This window comes from Salmo salar, chromosome 20 (genome assembly GCF_965601325.2).
Source record: "Salmo salar chromosome 20, fSalSal1, whole genome shotgun sequence".
In the NCBI taxonomy this organism is placed as follows: Eukaryota; Metazoa; Chordata; class Actinopteri; order Salmoniformes; family Salmonidae; genus Salmo; species Salmo salar.
This window is the reverse complement of record NC_138310.1, coordinates 23,520,799-23,542,051: the sequence shown is the minus strand read 5'-3', so window position 1 is coordinate 23,542,051 and position 21,253 is coordinate 23,520,799. Positions and strand designations below refer to the sequence as shown.

General features: G+C 46.1%; 1 pseudogene across 1 annotated transcript in view; it reads right to left on the bottom strand.

Annotated features, from left to right (window-relative positions):
• Window positions 1–21,253, bottom strand: part of LOC106580214 (calcineurin-binding protein cabin-1-like) — a 139,021-nt pseudogene that overhangs the window by 23,805 nt on the left and 93,963 nt on the right. The window contains exons 22-25 of the transcript XR_014381971.1: window positions 20,871–21,034; window positions 20,670–20,766; window positions 19,852–20,559; window positions 6,501–6,575 (exon numbers count right to left, since the gene is read on the bottom strand). The product of XR_014381971.1 is annotated as a calcineurin-binding protein cabin-1-like (transcript). The remainder of the gene's footprint in view (window positions 1–6,500; window positions 6,576–19,851; window positions 20,560–20,669; window positions 20,767–20,870; window positions 21,035–21,253) is intronic.

The following is a 21,253-nucleotide window of genomic DNA, read 5'->3' as shown; positions in this document are numbered from 1 at the left end:
TATCCATGGCTGGCAAGTAGAGCTGCACAATTCATGAAACTCACATCGAAATTGCAATATTGACAACTGCAATAAGGTAAGGCAAGATGGCGCCGACAGAGATGGTCGCCTCGCTTCGCGTTCTTAAGAAACTATGCAGTATTTGTACTTGTTAGATATTACTGCATGGTCGGAACTAGAAGCACAAGCATTTCACTACACTCGCATTAACATCTGCTAACCATGTGTATGTGACCAATATTCCATTACCGTACTTCGAAGCATGTCAAACGCTGTTTAAAATAAATTTTTATGCGATTTTTCTCGTAAAATAGCGATAATATTCCAACCGGCGACGTTGTATTCGTTCAAAGACTGAAAGAAAAACATGGAGTCCTCTCGTGGACGCGCACTCCAGTGTCATTGTTCCCTGCCTGACCACTCACAAAAACTCCTGCTGTTTTTCGCCCAGAGACTGCAGAGACGTCATTCATTTTTACATTTTACATTTTTAGTCATTTAGCAGACACTCTTATCCAGAGTGACTTACAGTAGTGAATGCATACATTTCATTTCATGCATTTTTTTTGTGCTGGCCCCCCGTGGGAATCGAACCCACAACCCTGGCGTTGCACACACCATGCTGGCGTTGCAAACACCATGCTCTACCAACTGAGCCACAGAGATGCTGTATTATTGATAGAGATGCCACAGAAGGAGAACAAATTGTCAGACAGGGCACTTCCTGTATGGAATCTTCTCAGGTTTTGGCCTGCCATATGAGTTCTGTTATACTCACAGACACCATTCAAACAGTTTTAGAAACTTTAGAGTGTTTTCTATCCAAATCTACTAATTATATGCATATTCTCGTTTCTGGGCAAGAGTAGTAACCAGTTTAAATCGGATACGTTTTTTATCCGGCCGTGCAAATACTGCCCCCTAGCCTCAACAGGTTAAGAGAATTTGGCAGTACATCCAACCGGCCTCACAACCGCAGACCATGTGTATGGTGTCTTGTGGGCGAGCGGTTTGCTGATGTCAACGTTGTGAACAGAGTTCCTTATGGTGGCGGTGGTGTTATGGTATGTGCAGGCGCAAGCTAAGGACAACGAACACATTTGAGTTTTAGCGATGGTGATTTGAATGCACAAAGATACTGGGAATAGATCCTGAGGCCCATTGTCGTGCCATTTATCCGCTGACATCACCTCATGTTTCAGCATGATAATGCACGGCCCCATGTTGCAAGGATCTGTACACAATTCCTGGAAGCTGAAAATGTCCCAGTTCTTCCTGGCCTGCATATACAATGCATTCGGAAAGTATTCAGACCCCTTGAATTTTTCCACATTTTGTTATGTCATTCTAAAATTGATTAAAAAAAGGTTTTCCTCATCAGTCTAAACACAGTACCTCATAAACTGAAATGTAACTTTTACACAAGTATTCAGACCCTTTACTAAGTACTTTGTTGAAGCACCTTTGGCAGAGATTACAGCCTCAAGTCTTCTTGAGGATGACGTTACAAGCTTGGCACACCTGTATTTGGGGAGTTTCTCCCATTTTTCTCTGCAGATCCTCTCAACCTTCGCCCTAGTCTGAGGTCCTGAGCACTCTGGAGCAGGTGTCATCAAGGATCTCTCTGTACTTTGCTCCGTTCATCTTTCCCTCGATCCTGACTAGTCTCCCAGTCCCTGCCGCTGAAAAACATCTCAACAGGGATGGTGCCAGGTTTCCTCCAGACGTAATGCTTGGCATTCAGGCCAAAGAGTTCAATCTTGGTTTCATAAGACCAGAGAATCATGTTTCTCATGGTCTGTGAGTCTTTAGGTGCCTTTTGGAAAAAGCAGGCCTTGATGTACCTTTTACTGAGGAGTGGCTTCCGTCTGGCCACTCTACCATAAAGGCCTGATTTGGTGGAGTGCTGCAGAGATGGTTGTCCTTCTGGAAGGTTCTCCCATCTCCACGGAGGAACTCTGGAGCTCTGTCAGATTGACCATGTTTACCTCCCTGACCAAGGCCCTTCTCCCCTGATTGCTCAGTTTTCCCGGGCGCCAGCTCTTGGAAGAGTCTTGGTGGTTCCAAACTTCTGCCATTTAAATCAAATCAAATTTTATTTGTCACATGCACCGAATACAGTAAAATGCTTACTTACAAGCCCTTAACCAACAATTCAGTTAAGAAAATCCCCCTAAAAGTATGAGATAAGAATAACAAATAATTAAAGAGCAGCAGTAAATAACAATAGCGGGGCTATATACAGGGGTACCAGTACAGAGTCAGTGTGTCAATGTGCGGGGGGCACTGGTGTTGAGGTAATTATTTACATGTCGGTAGAGTTATTGAAGTGGCTATGCATAGATAATAACAGAAAGTAGCAGTAGTGTGGGGGGGGGGGGGGGGGGGGCTTCCTCTGACACCGCCTGGTAGAGAGGTCCTGGGTGGCAGGAAGCTTGGCCCCGGTGATGTACTGGGCCGTACGCACTACCCTCTGTAGTGCCTTGCGGTCGGAGGCCGAGCAGTTACCATACCAGGCAGTGATGCAACCCATAACTATGGATTATTTTGAACCAAAACAACATTTGTTGTTGAAGTAGAAGTCCTGGGAGTGCATTCTGACGAAGAACAGCAAAGGCAATCAAATTTTTCTTATAGTAAATCTGAGTTTGGTAAGGGCCAAACTTGGTGGGTGTCAAATTAGCTAGCCGTGATGGCCGGGCTATCTACTCAGAATATTGCAAAATGTGCTTTCGCCGAAAAGCTATTTTAAAATCTGACACCGCGATTGCATAAAGGAGTTCTGTATCTATAATTCTTAAAATAATTGTTATGTATTTTGTGAACGTTAATCGTGAGTAATGTAGTAAATTCACCGGGAGTTTGCGGTGGAAGTTTGCGGTGGGTATGCTAGTTCTGAACATCACATGCTAATGTAAAAAGCTGGTTTTTGATATAAATATGAACTTGATTGAACAAAACATGCATGTATTGTCTAACATAATGTCCTAGGAGTGTCATCTGATGAAGATCATCAAAGGTTAGTGCTGCATTTAGCTGTGGTTTTGGTTTTTGTGACATATATGCTTGCTTTGAAAATGGCTGTGTGATTATTTTTGGCAGGGTACTCTCCTGACATTATCTAATGTTTTGCTTTCGCTGTAAAGCCTTTTTGAAATCGGACAATGTGGTTAGATTAACCTGTTTGGGCTAGGGGGCAGTATTGAGAATTTTGGAAAAAATATGTGCCCATTTTTAACTGCCTCCTACACCAACTCAGAAGCTAGAATATGCATATTATTGTTCAGGTTTGGATAGAAAACACCCTAAAGTTTCTAAAACTGTTTGAATGGTGTCTGTGAGTATAACAGAACTCCTATGGCAGGCAAAACCCTGACAAGGTTTCATGCAGGAAGTGGCCTGTCTGACAAGGAGTCGTGCGTCTTGCATCTGTTTATTGAAGAGTAAGGATCTTAGCTGTAACGTGACAATTCCCAGGGCTCCAATAGGCTCTCAGAACCCGGGAAAAACCTGAACGATGACGAGGCAGCCGCTGGCTGAAACAGATTATCGCCTTATCCAAGTGGCCGATCAGAGGACCATTGAATGAGGCGTGTGCACGATTCGCCCCCGTGGAGAAATTTCATTCGGCTGTTTAGCTTATTGCAGATTCCTGGTCGGAATATTATCGCTTTTCTACGAGATAAATGGCATAAAAATTGGTTTTAAACAGCGGTTGACATGCTTCGAAGTACGGTAATGGAATATTTAGACATTTTTTGTCACGCCATGCGCACGACCGTTATTTACCATTCGTATAGTGTCTAGAACGCACGAACAAAACAGAGGATATTTGGATATAACGATGGATTATTTGGGACCAAACCTACATTTGTTATTGAAGTAGAAGTCCTGGGAGTGCATTCTGACGAAGAACAGGAAAGGTAAGAACATTTTTCTTATAGGAAATAGGATTTTGGTGAAGGCTAATCTTGCCGGGTATCTAAATAGCTAGCCGTGATGGCTGGGCTATGTACTTAGAATATTGCAAAATGTGCTTCATCCGAAAAGCTATTTTAAAATCGGACATATCGAGTGCATAGAGGAATAATGTATCTATAATTCTTAAAATAATTGTTATGCTTTTTGTGAACGTTTATCGTGAGTAATTTAGCAAACTGTTAGTAAATTCCCCGGAAGTTTGCGGGGGGTATGCTTTTTCTGAACGTCACATGCTAATGTAAAAAGCTGTTTTTTGATATAAATATGAACTTGATTGAACAGACATGCATGTATTGTATAACAATGTCCTAGGTGTGTCATCTGATGAAGATCATAAAAGGTTAGTGCTGCATTTAGCTGTGGTTTGGGTTTTTGTGACATTATATGCTAGCTTGAAAAATGGGTGTCTGATTATTTCTGGCTGGGCACTCTCCTGACATAATCTAATGTTTTGCTTTCGTTGTAAAGCCTTTTTGAAATCGGACAGTGTGGTTAGATTAACGAGAGTCTTGTCTTTAAATAGCTGTAAAATAGTCATATGTTTGAGAAATTGAAGTAATAGTATTTCAAACGATTCAAAAATCGCGCCACTGAATTCAGGTGGCTGTTACGTAGGTGGGACGAATTCGTCCCGCCTTGCCCATAGAGGTTAATGAGAGTCTTGTCTTTAAAATGGTGTAAAATAGTCATATGTTTGAGAAATTGAAGTTATAGCATTTATGAGGTATTTGTATTTCGCGCCACGCGATTCCACTGGCTGTTGACTAGGTGGGACGCTTGCTTGCCCAGGGAGGTTAATGTTAATTTCTCTCCAATAAGTCGCCTCCCCAGTGGGTGGGGCTGGCTCCAAGTGGGTAGGCTGCGCCCCTGCCCAGTCATGTGGAATCCATAGATTAGGGCCTAATGCATGCATTTCTATTGACTCATTTCCTTAAATGAACAGTAACTCAGTAAAATCTTAGAAAATTGTTTCACATTGCGTATATTTTTGTTCAGTGTAGTTTTACAAACAAAAAATACCTTTGTGTTGGAGTGGTGTGGGCGTACCCCAACAACAGATAGGTGTGAGCGTATACCTGTCATAAAAAATATGAACGCGAGTAGACCACTGATTGGCCAGATCATTTAGATCTTAACATCTCGTGGATGGGAAAGACAAGAGGTAATGAACCTGAAGTTTCATTTGAATTGTGTGACTTCTCCACACATCCCTCGAATAGCTTCAATCAAAGCCCAGATGTATAAATGAGAGGTCCTGGCTTTGGAAGACATCTCCAGTCAGATGAACAGATGAGAATATGATATCTGGGGCAGATCTATTTGTGCAAAGTGCTTCGATTCAACTCCTGGGATGTGATATTCACTCAGTTTATTAGGTACACCCATCTAGTACCGGGTCGTACCCCTCTTTGCCTCCAGAACAACCTGAATTCTTTGTAGCATGAATTCTACAATGTGTGGCGTTCAAATGCTGCTCAATTGGTATCAAGGGACCTAACGTGTGCCAGGAAAACACTCACCACACCATTCCACTACTGTACCATTGACACCAGACAGGATGGGTCCATGGACTCCTGCTGCTTACGCCAAATCTGGACTCTGCCATCAGCATGACGCAATAGGATCCGGGAATTTGTTGAACCAGGCAATGTTTTTCCACTCCTCAAATTGTCCAGTGTTGGTAATTGTGTGCCCACTAGAGCCGCTTCATCTTGTTTTTAGTTGATAGGAGTGGAACCTGTTGTGGTCGTCTGCTGCAATAGCCCATCCGCGACAAGGACCGACAAGTTGTGTGTTTTGAAATGCTGTTCTGAACACCATTGTGGTACAGCGCAGTTTTTGGCCCGCATATTAGCTTGCACGATTCTTGCCATTCTCCTTCAACCTCTCTCATCAACAAACTATTTTCACCCACAGGACTGCCACTGACTGGATGCTTTTTGTTTGTCACACCATTCTCGGTAAACCCTAGACACTGTCGTGCTTGAAAAGCCCAGAAGGCCGGCCGTTTCTGAGATCCTGGAACCGGCACGCCTGGCACCGACAATCATACCACGCTCAAAGTCGCTTAGGTCACTCGTTTTGTCCATTCTAAAGTCAATTGAACAGTAACTGAATGCCTCAATGCCTGTCTGCCTGCTTTATATAGCAAGCCAAGGCCACGTGACTCACTGTCTGTTGGAGCAAACCATTTTCGTGAACGGGGTGTTATACTTAATAAACTGGCCACTGAGTGTATGTACCACAGGAGGTTGGTGGCACCTTAATTAGGGAGGATGGGCATCAAACACATAGTTTGCAGGTGTTTTTATGCCATTCCATTTGCTCCGTTCCAGCCAATATTACGAGCCGTCCTCCCCTCAGCAGTCTCCACTGGTATGTAGATATTGAATGTTTACATTTGTGAGTGTTGTATTTGTATGGGGTCCATGTAGGTGTAGGGTATATGCATGAAATGTAATGTACTTCGTGTTGGTGTGTATGGGCACTGTGTTTGTGGCCCAGGTCATCCCCCATACCTGTCGTTGTGCTGACGTGGCCATCTGTATCTGGCAGAACTTCACGGCTTGATCCAGCGCCACGTCCTCATCCACCTGTCCATACCATGCGGGAAGAGAACAGAGAATCAGAGAAGAGCAACACAACGTTTACACAGCCACCTTAGTACCACTGATGCTGCACTGGGCAGCTAACAGACATAGAAAAAGGCCTTTCTCAGAGTGAATGTGGCCGTGGCAACAGGAGGCGGCAGCCCTCATTTGGCCTCTCTCTGTGAAGGCTGGCTGCTCTCTATCTGCCAAACTGTAGATGTCTGTGTGTGAGAGTCAGGAAGCTGATGCTGCGCAGGAGAAGCACACGAAAGTTAGCCTCCATGTTCACCTGTGCCTCAGACACGCTATACTATTATTTGGTGGTGTGGTGGTAAACGCTGTTTGGTTCTGCATTGACCACACGCAGTAGGTGGAACCCTCTAGGTTGTAACATGGTGCTGCCACAGGAAATGGCCAGTGGAATGAGTCTAGGGCTGTGACAGTCATTACATTTTGTCAGGCGGTAACTGTCATGCAAATAACTGAATGTCTCACGGTCATTGACGTTAATTAACATAAACCAGTTTAGCGTTGCTGTCACGACTTCCGCCGAAGTTGGTGCCTCTCCTTATTCGGGCGGCGTTTGACGTCACCAGCTTTCTAGCTGCCGCCGATCTACGTTTCTTTTTCCATTTGTTTTGTCTTGATTGTACACACCTGGTTCCCATTAAGTTATAATTTATTCCCTATTTAACCCTCTTGTTCCCTCATGGTTTTGTGCGTGTTTGTTCTTTGTTTAGTGTTCAAGACTTCTGTGAGCTGGTGTGTTTTTCCCTGCGTGGAAATTGTTGTTTCCTTTCGAGTAAAGTACGTCTTTTACTCAGTTCTGTGTCCTGCGCCTGACTCCGTCGTAACCGCTGCACACTGACACTTGACAATAACACGCACCTAATATGGAGTCAGTAGGTGCACCCAGTCCTCCGTTACCAGTGGAGGAGCGCGTCCAGCAGCACGCGACGATGCTCCAAAATCTTGGCACAGCCATGGATCGCGTGCTGCACACCATGGAGCGATGGGAGAGAGGGGGTTTTCCCACACCCCCATCAACTACACCCCAACCCACAACGCTGTCCACCCCTCCGTCACCTAGACCCAGTGGGATTCGGCTCTCGCTCCCGAGGGCATATGATGGGACGGCAGCTGGGTGCCAGGGGTTCCTGCTCCAGTTGGAGCTCTACCTGGCGACCGTCCACCCGGCTCTCTCGGGACACGAGAGTGTGTCCGCCCTCATCTCCTGTTTGTCGGGTAAAGCTCTTGAGTGGGCCAACGCCGAATGGGGAGGAATAGACACAGCGTTGGTCTGCTATGAGGATTTCACCCGCCGCTTTTGGGCGGTCTTCGATCATCCACCTGAGGGGAGAGCGGCGGGGGAACGCTTGTTCCATCTCAGACAGGGGATGAGGAGCGCACAGGACTTCGCACTGGACTTCAGGATCCTGGCTGCCAGCGCGGGATGGAATGAGAGGTCCCTGATCGACCATTACCGGTGTAGTCTACGTGAGGACGTTCGTCGGGAGCTGGCATGCAGGGACACCACCCTTACCCTCGACCAGCTGGTGGATTTATCCATCCGGCTGGATAACCTGTTGGCCACAAGCGGACGTCTGGGTCGGGGTCCGTCCATTCCATCCCCCAGCACCTCCGATCCTACACCTATGGAGCTTGGAGGTGCTGCTCTAAGGGTGACCAGGGGGGGGGGGGGGGGGGGCGTTTCCTGCACCACATGTGGCCGCAGAGGGCACACTGCTGGTCGGTGCTGGGGAGGTTCCCCAGGGAGTCGAGGCAGCAGGCAGGGCAATGGTGGATCATCCCAGGTGAGTAGGCACCCGACTCACCCAGAGCTCCCTGTTGCGCACATGTGTGCATGTATAGAATTTCCTGAGTTTTCCCCGCATTCCCAGCATAAGGCGCTAGTAGAGTCAGGCGCAGCTGGGAACTTTATTGACCATTCATTTGCACTTAGATTAGGGATCCCCATTGTTCCTGTTGATGTGCCCTTCCCTGTACATGCCTTAGATAGTCGTCCTTTAGGGTCGGGCCTGATTAGGAGGTCACAGCTCCATTATGTATGATAACGCAGGAGGGTCAGGAAGAGAGAATTAGTCTCTTCCTGATCGATTCTCCTGCGTTTCCTGTGGTGTTGGGGCTTCCCTGGTTGGCCTCTCATGACCCCACTATTTCGTGGCAACAGAGGGCTCTCAAGGGATGGTCACATCAGTGCTCGGAGAGGTGTGTAGGTGTTTCCATAGGTGCAACTACGGTGGAGAGTCCAAACCAGGTCTCCACCATGCACATCCCCCCCGAATATGTCGATTTGACTCTCGCCTTCTGTAAAAAGAAGGCGACTCAACTACCACCTCATCGACGGGGGGAGGATTGTGCGATAAATCACCTAGTAGACGCAGCACTTCCCAGGAGTCACGTGTATCCTCTGTCACAGGAGGAGATGGCGGCTATGGAAACATACGTCTCCAAATCTCTGGGACAGGGATACATTCGGCCTTCCACTTCACCTGCCTCCTCGAGTTTCTTTTTTGTAAAGAAGAGGGAAGGAGGTTTACACCCGTGCATTGACTATCGAGGTATAAATCTGATGACGGTGAAGTACAGTTACCCGCTGCCTCTCATAGCCAGTGTGACAGAGTCATTGCACGGGGCGCGCTTCTTCACAAAATTGGATCTCAGGAGCGCTTACAACCTGGTGCGTATCCGGGAGGGGGATGAGTGGAAGACGGCATTTAGTACCACCTCTGGGCACTATGAGTACCTCGTCATGCTGTACAGGTTGATGAATGCTCCATCAGTCTTCCAATCCTTTGTAGACAAGATTTTCAGGGACCTGCACGGGCAAGGTGTAGTGGTGTATTTAGATGACATTCTAATATACTCCGCTACACGCGCCGAGCATGTGTCCCTGGTGCGCAAGGTGCTAGGTCGACTGTTGGAGCATGACCTGTACGTCAAGGTTGAGAAATGTTTGTTCTTTCAACAGTGACTCCACCTGTCCGCGTCAGGGGTGGAGAATGACCGCATTTCAGCCATGCGTAATTGGCCGACTCCAACCACGGTAAAGGAGGGGCAGCGGTTCTTAGGGTTTGCCAACTACTACCGGAGGTTTATCCGGGGCTTTGGTCAGGTAGCAGCTCCCATTACCTCCTTGCTGAAGGGGGGACCGGTGTGACTGCAGTGGTCAGCTGGGGCGGACAGGGCTTTTGGTCACCTGAAGGCTCTGTTTACCTCGGCTCCCGTGCTGGCTCATCCTGATCCCTCCTTAGCATTCATAGTAGAGGTGGACGCGTCCGAGGCTGGGATAGGAACTGTCCTGTCTCATCGCTCAGTTACGCCACCAAAGCTCCGCCCCTGTGCTTTCTTTTTGAAGAAGCTCAGCGGAGCGAAACTATGATGTGGGGGACCGGGAGCTGTTGGCAGTTGTCAAGGCTCTGAAGCCGTGGAGGCATTGGCTTGAGGGGGCTAAACACCCTTTCCTCATTTGGACTGACCACCGCAATCTGGAGTACATCCGGGCGGCGAGGAGACTGAACCCTCGGCAGGCAAGGTGGGCCATGTTTTTCACCCGTTTGTTTTCACCCTATCCTACAGACCAGGTTCCCAGAACGCTAAGGCAGACGCACTGTCCCGGATGTATGACACAGAGGAGCGGTCTACGGATCCCACTCCCGGCTTCTTGCCTGGTGGCACCGGTGGTATGGGCGGTTGGCGCGGATATTGAGCGGGCGTTACGTACGGAGCCCACTCCCACCCAGTGTCCAGTTGGGCGTCTGTACGTTCCGTCTGATGTCCGCGACCAATTGATCTGTTGCGCCCACACGTCACCCTCCTCTGGTCATCCTGGCATTGGTGGGACAGTGCGCTGTCTTAGTGGGAAGTACTGGTGGCCCACTTTAGCTAAGGATGTGAGGGTTTGTGTTTCCTCCTGCTCGGTGTACGCCCAGTGCAAGACACCTAGACACCTGCCCAGAGGGAAATTACAACCCCTACCTGTTCCACAACGGCCGTGGTCACACCTATCGGTGGATTTCGTGACGGATCTTCCTCCGTCACAAGGAAACTCCGTGATCCTGGTAGTTGTGGATTGGTTTTCTAAGTCCTGCCGTCTCCTTCCTTTGCCCGGTCTCCCTACGGCCCTACAGACTGGGGAGGCCCTGTTTACTCACGTCTTCCGGCACTACGGGGTGCCTGAGGATATAGAGTTTTATCGGTGTCCCCAGTTCACATCGAGGGTCTGGAGGGCGTTCATGGAATGTATGGGGGTCTCGGTCAGCCTGACCTCAGGGTTTCACCCCGAGAGTAATGGGCAGGTGTAGGGAGTAAACCAGGATGTGGGTAGGTTTCTGCGGTCCTATTGCCAGGACCGGCCGGGGGAGTGGGCGGCTTTCATCCCCTGGGCAGAGATGGCCCAAAACTCCCTCCGCCACTCCTCCACTAACTTGTCTCCGTTTTAGTGTGTACTAGGTTATCAGCCGGTCCTGGCACCGTGGCATCAGAGCCATATCGAGGCACCTGCGGTGGATGAATGGTTTCGGCGCTCAGAGGAGACATGGGACGCTGCCCATGTGTGCCTGCAACGGGCCATCAGGCGACAGAAGGCGAGCACCGACCGCCACCGCAGTGAGGTCCCGGTGTATTCACCTGGGGACCAGGTCTGGCTCTCAACCCGAAACCTGCCCCTTCGCTTTCCCTGCCGGAAGCTGGGTCCGCGGTTTGTGAGGCCATTTAAAGTCCTGATGAGACTGAACAAGGTATGTTATAGGATACAGCTCCCCCTGATTACCTTACTAACCCCTCGTTCCATGTGTCTCTCCTCAGGCCGGTGGTGGCTGGTCCGCTCCAGCAGTCTGAGGTGCGGGAGGTTCCTCCGCCCCCTCTGGACATCGAGGGGGCCCCGGCGTATACTGTGCGAGCCATCATGGACTCAAGGCGTCGGGCGAGGAGCCTTGAGTACCTCGTGTCGTGGGAGGGGGTACGGTCTAGGGGAGAGATGCTGGGTGCCGGTGGAGGACATCCTGGACCCTTCCTTACTGCAGGAATTTCACCGTCTCCACCCGGATCGTCCTGCGCCTCGTCCTCCGGGTCGTCCCCGAGGCCGGTGTTGGTGCGCAGCTGGAGCCGTGTGTCAAGGGGGGGGTACTGTCACAACTTCCGCCGAAGTTGGTGCCTCTCCTTGTTCGGGCGGTGTTCGGTGGTCGACGTCAGCGGCTTTCTAGCTGCCACCAATCTACGTTTCTTTTTTCCATTTGTTTTGTCTTGATTGTACACACCTGGTTCCCATTAAGTTATAATTTATTCCCTATTTAACCCTCTGGTTCCCACATGGTTTTGTGCGTGTTTGTTCTTTGTTTAGTGTTCAAGACTTCTGTGAGCTGGTGTGTTTTTCCCTGCGTGGAAATTGTTGTTTCTTTTTGAGTAAAGTACGTCTTTTACTCAGTTCTGTGTCCTGCGCCTGACTCCGTCCTAACCGCTGCACACTGACACTTGACAGTTGCTGGGCGTCCACCCATAGCCTACAAGCGACTGATGCAGACCTTTGGAACATCTACAATTTAAGTAGTCGAAAAAAAAATCTATCATTAATACAGCCTACACCATCAATAAATCCATTGTTTGTTTTAGGCAGGTCTAAAGAAACAACCTTTGATATGAAGAACATTTTACCTATTTCAGGAGAACAGAATGGCATATTCTGAGTAATCCTTACGTTAAACCCTGATCTGGCTATGCCATATGGCTGAGGGCTACACTAGTTAATTTACACTAGTTAATTACAAGATGTGCTTATAATTCCTGTGGAATTATTTTATAGTACGAAGACTACAATTGAAGACAGCTGAATAAAATAGAAAGGATATTTTTCCCAAAATGATTTCTGAGGGACACATGCGGCTATTGTGTTGAGCGGTTAACAAATATGTATACAATATGCTTAATTTAGTTATTTATGCAACTTTAGTTGTGATACAAACCTTAGGCTACATGTTTTAATTTCTAATATATCCTAAGGCTGCGTGATGTAACTAATGACAATTAGAAAAAATTGCATGAAAGGAATGCGCTCGCTCTACTTTGTTTCTTGCACAGGCTGCACACACTTCATCAGTCTCTCATTCACAATTTCACAAGTACATCAGACTCATCTGAATTAATTCTGGTCTTTACATATAGCCTACTAATATGTGTGGAATTATTTTTGATTGATGTTATCCATAGCCTGCACTTAAATAGTGAATGGAGGTTACGTTTTTAATATGCCAGGTAGGCTACACCGGTTGTAAAGTGGATGAATGTGCTTAATTTTAAGAATTGAGAAATAAATATAGCAGCGCTGGAATCACGCGAAAGCTGATCAGTCCCTACACCCAAAGAAGGGCACTGCGTTCATCTACCTCTGGCCTGCTCGCCTCCCTACCTCTGCGGAAGCACAGTTCCCGCTCAGCCCAGTCAAAACTGTTCGCTGCTCTGGCACCCCAATGGTGGAACAAGCTCCCTCACGATGCCAGGACAGCGGAGTCAATCACCACCTTCCGGAGACACCTGAAACCCCACCTATTTAAGGAATACCTGGGATAGGATAAAGTAATCCTACCCCCCCCCAAAAAAAATATATATATAGATGTACTATTGTAAAGTGGTTGTTCCACTGGATATCATAAGGTGAATGCACCAATTTGTAAGTCGCTCTGAATAAGAGAGTCTGCTAAATGACATAAATGTAAATGTTAATGGAATCCTCTTTTAAATAATGTCCAGTCAAAACTCTGTTTTCATACGCGATTGCGCAATGGCTGGGCTTATAAGAACACGTTTCACTGGGCTCTGTGCTCTCCAACCCTGTTCCAGGTACCCTAGGCCTATAGGCTATGCTTAGAATTATTTGTCCACTTTAGTTGTCATAAGAAAAATGTATCAACATATATATTAGGCCTTCGCTACATGATGCATGAAAGTAAAAAAAAAAAATGCATTGATATAGTGATGATACTCTTACCCATCAGACTATTCTCGATTTAATCGTGTCTTTACAAACAGTGCATTAGGAAAGTTTTCAGACCTCGACTTTATCCACATTTTGTTACGTTACCTTACAGCCTTATTCTGAAATGGATTAAATAGTTTATTACTCCCTTATTAAGCTACACACAATACCCCATAATGACAATGCAAAAACAGGTTTAGACATTTTTGCAAATGTATTAAAAATAAACTTAAGTACTCAGACCCTTTACGCAGTACTTTGTTGAAGCACGTTTGGCAGCGATTTCAGCCTCGTGTCTTCTTGTGTATGACGCTACAAGCTTTACACGTTTCTTCAATTCTTCTCTCCAGATGCTCTCAAGCTCTGTCAGGTTGGATGGGGAGTATTGCTGCACAGCTATTTTCAGGTCTTTCCAGAGATGTTCAATTGGGTTCAAGTCCGGGCTCTGGCTAGGCAACTTGGGCAGAGACTTGTCCAGAAGCCACTCCTGCGTTGGATGTGTGCTTATGGTCATTGTCCCGTTGGAAGGTGAACCTTCGCCCCAGTCTGAGGTCCTCTGGAGCAGGTTTCCATCAAGGATCTCTGTACTTTGCTCCGTTCATCTTTCCCTCAATCCTGACTAGTCTCCCAGTCCCTGCCGCCGAAAAACATCTCCACAGGATGATGCTGCCACCACCATGCTTCACTGTAGGGATGGTGCCAGATTTCCTCCAGACGTGATGCTTGGCATTCAATCTTGTTCAGTTCAATCTTGGTTTCATCAGACCAGAGAATCTGGTGATTGTTTGGAAATGTTTCTCATGGTCAGAGTCCTTTAGGTGCCTTTTGGCAAGCTCCAAGTGGGCTGTCATGTGCCTTTAACTTCCGTCTGGCCACTCTACCATAAAGGCATGATTTGGTGGAGTGCTGCAGAGATGGTTGTCCTTCTGGAAGGTTCTCCCATCTCCACAGAGGACCTCTGGAGCTCTGTCAGAGTGACCATCGGGTTCTTGGTCACCTCCCTGACCAAGGCCCTTCTTCCCCGATTGCTCAGTTTGGCCGGGCGGCCAGCTCTAGAAAGAGTCTTTGTGGTTCCAAACTTCTTCCATTTAAGAATGATAGAGGCCACTGTGTTCTTGGGGACCTTCAATGCTGCAGAAATGTTTTGGTACCCTTCCCCAGATCTGTTCCTCGACACAATCCTGTCTCGGAGCTCTACGGACAATTCCTTGGAGCTCATGGCTTGGTTTTTGCTCTGACATGCACTATCAACTGTGGGGCCTTATATAGACAGATGCATGACTTTCAAAATCATGTCCGATCAACTGAAGTTACCACAGGTGGACTCCAATCAAGATGTAGAAACATCAAGTATGATCAATGGAAACATGATGCTCAATTTAAAGTCTCATAGCTAAGGATCTGAATACATTTTTACATTTACATTTTAGTCATTTAGCAGACGCTCTTATCCAGAGCGACTTACTGTAGTGAATGCATAAATTTCATTTAATTTCATGCATTTTTTTTTTTTTTACATACGTAAATAAGGTACAGTTGAAGTCGGAAGTTTACATACACTTAGGTTGGAGTCATTAAAACTCGTTTTTCAACCACTCCACAAATTTCTTGTCAACAAAAACTATAGTTTTGGGAAGTCTGTTAGGATATCTACTTTGTGCATGACACAAGTCATTTTTCCATCAATTGTTAACAGACAGATTATTTCACTTTAATTAACTGAATCACAATTCCAGTGGGTCAGAAGTTTGCATACACTAAATTGACTGTGCCTTTAAACTGCTTGGAAAAATGATGTCATGGCTTCAGAAGCTTCTGTTAGGCAAATTGACATAATTTGAGTCAATTGGAGGTGTCCCTGTGGATGTATTTCAAGGCTTACCTTCAAACTAAGTGCCTCTTTGCTTGACATCATGGGGAAATCAAGAGAAATCAGCCAAGACCTCAGAAAAAAATTGTAGACCTCCACAAGTCTGGTTCATCCTTGGGAAGCACCTGAAGGTACCACGTTCATCTGTACAAACAATAGTACGCAAGTATAAACACCATGGGAGCACACAGCCGTCATACCGCTCAGGAAGGAGATGCGTTCTGTCTCCTAGAGATGAATGTACTTTGGTACAAAAGTGCAAATCAATCCCAGAACAACAGCAAAGGACCTTATGAAGATACTGGAGGAAACAGGTACAAAAGTACATATTTCCACAGTAAAACGAGTCCTATATCAACATAACCTGAAAGGTCGCTCAGGAAGGAAGAAGCCACTGCTCCAAAACCGCCATAAAAAAAAAACAGACTACGGTTTGCAACGGCACATGGGGACAAAGATCGTACTTTTTGGAGAAATGTCCTCTAGTTTGACGAAACAAAAATAGAACTGTTTGGCCATAATGACCATCGTTATGTTTGAAAGAAAAAGGGGGAGGCTTGCAAGCCGAAGAACACCATTCCAACCGTGAAGCACAGGGGTGGCTGCATCATGTTGTGGGGGTGCTTTGCTGCAGGAGGGACTGGTGCACTTCACATAATAGATGGCATCATGAGGCTGAAAAATGATGTGGATATTTTGAAGCAACATCTCAAGACATCAGTCAGGAAGTTAAAGCTTGGTCACAAATGGGTCTTCCAAATGGACAATGACCCCAAGCATAATTCCAAAGTTGTGGCAACATGGCTTAAGGACAACAAAGTCAAGGTATTGGAGTGGCCAACACAAAGCCCTGACCTCAATTCCACAGAAAATTTGTGGTCAGAACTGAGAAAGTGTGTGCGAGAAAGGAGGCCTACAAACCTGACTCAGTTACACCAGTTCTGTCAGGAGGAATGGGCCAAAATTCACCCAACTTATAGTGGGAAGCTTGTGGAAGGCTACCTGAAACGTTTGACCCAAGTTAAACAATTTAAAGTCAATGCTTCCAAATACTAATTGAGTGAATGTAAAACTTCAGACCCACTGTGTATGTGATGAAATAAATAAATCATTCTCTACTATTTTGACATTTCACATTCTTAAAATAAAGTGGTGGTCCTAACTGACCTAAGACAGGGAATTTTTACTAGGATTTAATGTCAGGATTTGTGAAAAACTGAGTTTAAATGTATTTGGCTAAGGTGTATGTAAACTTCCGACTTCAACTGTATCTGTAAAAATGTTTTTATGAATTAGCATTTTTTTTCACTTTGTCATTGTGGGGTATATAGTGCGTAGATTGACAAGGAAAAAATGTATTTAATCCATTTTAGAATAAGGCTGTAACGTAATAAAATGTGGGAAAAGTCAAGGGGTCTGAATACCGAATGCACTGTACACTAAATAATATATATAACAAACAAATTTCATACATACATGTGTGAAATTTGTTTTGACTTATCATGCACCTGTTGGAACAGTGGCAGGGGGGAAAAAGGCGTAATCCGTATGCACTTGAATAGCTAATGTAGCACGCTTTTCCCGTGGTTCATTTTCATGCCAGCCAAGTAGGCTACTCTGGTTGTGAACCAATGTTCTTAATATTAGGAAAGTTGAGAAATAAATATACTAGACCTAACCTGTAGAAAGCTCATGGGATCCTGTTTTTAATAGAGGCCATCAAAACTTTGTTTTCTCACGCAATTGCATAGGCTATAGAAATGTTGCACAATATGGGCTTTTCGTAACACTTCTTTAATTTCATGCATCAACCAGCTATGATGATCTAGCTCTCGTTGCAGAACAGCTGATCCTATTCCACTCAAACTCTGAATAACATGGCTCTCATGAAGTGCATTGATGTCATAGTGATTAGAGGGATAATAGAGTGCTGAGTACCAGGCCATTAGTGACTGGCTGTTAGCAAGTTTGGTAGGCTACTAATGTCCATCAGTGGCATCAGAACGCAGTTTTGGAGAAGCCTAGTTACCGTGACTGAACAGTCACATGGAATTTGACTGCGTTCATGACTCGTGACTACCGGTGTGGCGGTAATACGGTCACCGTAACAGCCCTAGGAATGACTTGGCAGACCTGGGGCCAAAGACTGGGAGGACTGCAAGAGGCAGCACTCTGAGACAGAGGTTGGTTACACTGGAGAGCTGTCATTTTGGATATGTTTTAGAGGAAGTCCCTCCCCTAGCGTGGTAGAGTGGAGGAGTGGGCTATTTGAGAACTTTCCTTCTTCTGAAGTAGCATAACAGACCTATGAGGGCTTGCCTGGGCACAAACATGTCAGATTAGAGCTGAGCCAAAGCAAACTAAAACTTTTGACACAACCTGCCAACTGCTCTTGCTCTGTACTTTATATTCATGGCAAAGGAACATGGCCATTTGCTACATCACTGAACTGTAAAACAGATCCAATGACATGAAACAAAACTGCTGTGCTGCGCAAAAGCCTTGTGGAATTGGGTTAGAAGTTAACTTTTAAGAGATGGCTTGTATTTGGAAAGTGAGAAGCAAGGTGAAGAATTTGGCACTAATAATGTAATTTCACTTCACCAAAAACATGTTAGGGAAAAGCATGTAGTGTCACTGACTCAACTGTACTAAGAAAGATGTGTCAAGGCTTGCTCACTTTGTTCAGGAGATATGTAAGCCCTATTAGAGTGTGTCAGAAGGCACATTGTCATGTTACCCCTTTCCAGCCACAGGGGGAAAAAAGTTATTTTCCTTTGTCGCAAAACATGGGAAGCAAATCTCAGCCAAAGTCTCAGCACACTTTCCAATGGTTTCAATATTATTAACTTGCAAAATAGCAGCTGTCAATGTGCGTGCGAGAGAGAGAGAAGAGAGAGAAGTGACACTGAAAGAAGCTAAATAGAGCGAGGGTTGTAGTAGCTAGCCATCTCCCTCTCCTCAGCCTAGTCGTGGCCCCTCCATCCTCTGTTGCCTCCCACTCCATCTCTGTGGCTTGACACATAGCCAATGTCATACCAGGTTCCCCACGGTCAGCATTGATCACTAGCTATGTGTTTAGAGGCTGATGAGAGCTGTCCTCAAACACCCTCAATGCCAGCCAACAGCAAAGGCGAAGTTGGCTCAGATGCAATACACAAAGTAACTAATCCCTCTATTATTTGATCAGTTCTGCTATGCAAGTGGAAGAAATTCTTAAATTAAATCAACATTCCAGTTACAGTGCTACAATAGAAATGTCCCTTTTTGCTCAATCTATCAAACTGAATCTCAAGAACTAGTAGGGTACCTACGTTATACAACAGTGTCAGTTCTAGGTAACAGAAGTCCAAACTGAATCAGAAGTTTACTTTTAGCTTCAGAGTCAGTGAGCGGGCAAGAACATGAGACTGGTTCTACACAAGCAGTGCCAGTGCACTAGAAAGGGTCCCAATCACAATGCACAAAATAATTTTAAAGTCTTGACAAAGCAAAGTAAATAAAATGCACAACCTTCACCTTTCAAACAGGCAACGATTGTCTCAGAAAAACAGGAAACCAGTAATTTAGTCAGTGAGCAATAAATCTGTGTTGTCTGCTGGAAAGACAGAAATAATAAATGGGTAATTCTCTCTGTCTGAATCCACGGAAGCCATTACTGGGCCATGTGATACAGAAGACCTTTCATCGGAAATGATCAAATCCATCACTGTTGGAAAATAAGACACTTAGAATAATTGACATTTAGAATAATAAACACTTTGTACAGTTCCCTATTAGCTAGGTCAGGATTTACAAAATGTAATGAAAAACACCAATTAAATTTATGATGAGATGTCCTAATGCTTATAAATACTTATTTTACATTTTTAGTCACTTAGCAGATGCTCTTATACAGAGCAATTTACAGGAGCAATTAGGGTTAAGTGCCTTGCTCAAGGACACAGACAGATTTTTTCACCTAGTCGGCTTGGGGATTCAAACCAGCGACCTTTCAGTTGCAGGGCCAATGCTATTAACCGCTAAGCTGCCTGCTGCCCTTTTATGATTATACTTATGATTATGAGCTGTAAATATTAATAGTGCTATTTGTGTTAACATCTTAGTTAATACATGTAGCACTGTGAAGATCATTAGGCTAAAAGTGGTCTTGTGTGCTATTTGGTTCTTTACGACAGTATTTTATAGCAGTTGCATGAGAAGGGAAAGTCCCCTCTCTGTGTTTCAGGTCTTTTTGCTAAATCAATATCAAGAGGGATTTCCCAAACCCATTTCCTTTTTCAGTGAGTATATATATTATGTGTGCATGACATGGCACAGTTATAAATCAATCGTTGATGGGAGAGAGAGAGATGTGGCTGTAAACGTGAAGGTAAACAGGGGAGTTTGCTCCAATAACTCATAAAAGTACAGCATACCTGCTTGATGAGCATGTACGTCTCTGACATGATCTTCTCAATGCGCCCCAGGTCGTAGGTCATGACCTTCTGGCCCTGCTGCCACACCCGGTAGGCATTCAGCAGAAGAGTTTCGCCTGACTCCACGTCATCCAGGAGCTTCCTCTTCCTGCTGGGCCTGCATAGCGCCCCCTGGGCTAGTCCCTGCTCTGCTCCGCTGGCTAACACTGGGCCCTTAGCTACCGGGCACTGGAGCTGCTGCTGTCTGGAGCTGATGCTCAGGTCCTCCAGAGAAAGCTCCGGTGCGCGGCTGCTCTCAGCCACTTTCTCCCCAGGCACCAGGACAGTTCTGGGGGACTCCGTGTCTGGTTGGATGCACCGAGAGTCTGTGGTCTTGGAGGGATGCCCCGAGTGGCCAGCATCCAGCTCCATGGGCTCCTCCGGCCCTGCTCTGGCCCCCTTTCCCACAGCAGCCTCCACCTTCCCAGATGGAGTTCTCTGCTGCTGATCCCCCCTGTTTCTGTCTGTGGCCAGCAGGGCTGGCTGTGTCTGAGGGGTCTCCCGGGACCCAGAGTCAGGGCCTGGGGCAGTGACCTGGGGTCCCTCAGCGAGCTCAGGCTTCTTATGCAGTGCATGACTGCTGTCCTCTGCACTGGGCCTGTTGGACGTGTCCGTGGTTGTCATTTCCCCCATGGAGGGCACAGGCACTTTGGAAGGCTGCTCTGACACCTGAGAAAGAACAGAGCCCATCACAACACAAGCAAGAGCATGCTGAAACTATAAACTACGGAGCTGCTTTCAGCTCCTCTCCAAGTGTGTAGAGTGCTTTGGTTGCATACCCCTGTGAGTTTGTTCAGATTGTCCTCCAGGACTTTTACAGCTAGGAAAAATGCTCTCTGGGCCAAAACCTGATGATCCACATCCCGCAAATACTTCCTTTAAGACATGAGAGAGAGAAAGGAAAGAGAAGAGTTGAACAAATTCACACAAAAACACTAGAACAAATGGAAAAACATGGTTGAGTCATGAGAGATCCTTACTTTCCCTGGTCAGGGGTTCTCTGGAGCATGAAAGAGACTTTGATCAGTGTGTCGTGGTCCTTCAGCTGAGACAGCACCTCCAGCAAGAGGACGATGGATCGGTTCATATGAGATGCAAAACTGCCAGGGCGATCAATCTCATCCACTGGAATATGCCAGATGCCCTGAAGCAGGAAGGAGGGGAAGAAGAGGGGGAGGAGTAAAAGGAGGAGGAGAAGAGGCAACAGTTCACTAACACTGTTTGGTATTAGCGTGTCATGGAGACAGGCTTATGTATGACCTCACCTGTCAGACTAACTAGAGTTCTGTTTCAAAACATATATTCCACTAACACACTCACAAGGCCAACAGATCCTGACATGAGCTTTTCAATGTGCTCCACT